The 791-nt window shown below is 51.2% G+C and overlaps 1 non-coding gene across 1 annotated transcript; it reads left to right on the top strand.

Annotated features, from left to right (window-relative positions):
- The first annotated feature begins 515 nt into the window (after positions 1-515).
- TRNAG-GCC (transfer RNA glycine (anticodon GCC)) lies at positions 516-587 on the top strand. The gene has a single exon. It is a non-coding gene; the product is annotated as a tRNA-Gly (tRNA).
- Positions 588-791: the final 204 nt, after the last annotated feature.

Genomic DNA, 791 nt, shown 5'->3' with positions numbered 1-791 from the left:
CAATCCTGGGTGTTCATTGGAAGGACTGATGCTGAAGCTGAAACTCCAATACTTTGGCCACCTCATGTGAAGAGTTGACTCATTGGAAAAGACCCTGATGCTGGGAGGGATTGGGGGCAAGAGGAGAAGGGGACGACAGAGGATGAGATGGCTGGATGGCATCACCAACACAATGGACATGGATTTGGGTGGACTCCGGGAGTTGGTGATGGACAGGGAGGTCTCATGTGCTGCAGATCATGGGGTCGCAAAGAGTTGGACACGACTGAGTGACTGAACTGAACTGAACTGAAAGGGAGGCAGAGCATCCTATGGGCTCACTAGGGTTGCCTGGATGAGAGACGAGGGCATGAGTGCTTTGGACATTTATCCAGTGCGTGCAGGTTAACTCAACCTCCAACAATGTTCCTAACTCAGCAAGATGAATACACCCATTCCGGTTCCAATGTACCCATCTGGGGCCAGAAATATAAGGAGTTACCCTTTGAGTTCTAATCATGTATCCTTGATGGGCTTCCCTGGTGGCTCAGTGGTAAAGAATCTGCCTGCCATGCTGGAGGCCCAGGTTCGATCCCTGGGTCAGGAAGAGGCCCTGGAAAAGGGAATGGCAGTGCACTCCAGCACTCTTGCCTGGAGAATCCCATGGACAGAGGAGCCTGGTGGGCTACAGTCCGTGGGGTCGCACAGAGTCGGATATGACTAAGCGACTAACACTTCCACTTTCTTTCATCCTTGATAAAGGGGCATGTCAATGAATCACTTCTTCAAAATGTTGCTCCATCTGATTGGCC

The sequence above is a fragment of the Bos javanicus genome, chromosome 20 (genome assembly GCF_032452875.1).
Source record: "Bos javanicus breed banteng chromosome 20, ARS-OSU_banteng_1.0, whole genome shotgun sequence".
Classification (NCBI taxonomy): domain Eukaryota; kingdom Metazoa; phylum Chordata; class Mammalia; order Artiodactyla; family Bovidae; genus Bos; species Bos javanicus.
The sequence above is the reverse complement of the archived record's forward strand: the minus strand, read 5'-3'. Positions and strand labels throughout refer to the sequence as shown.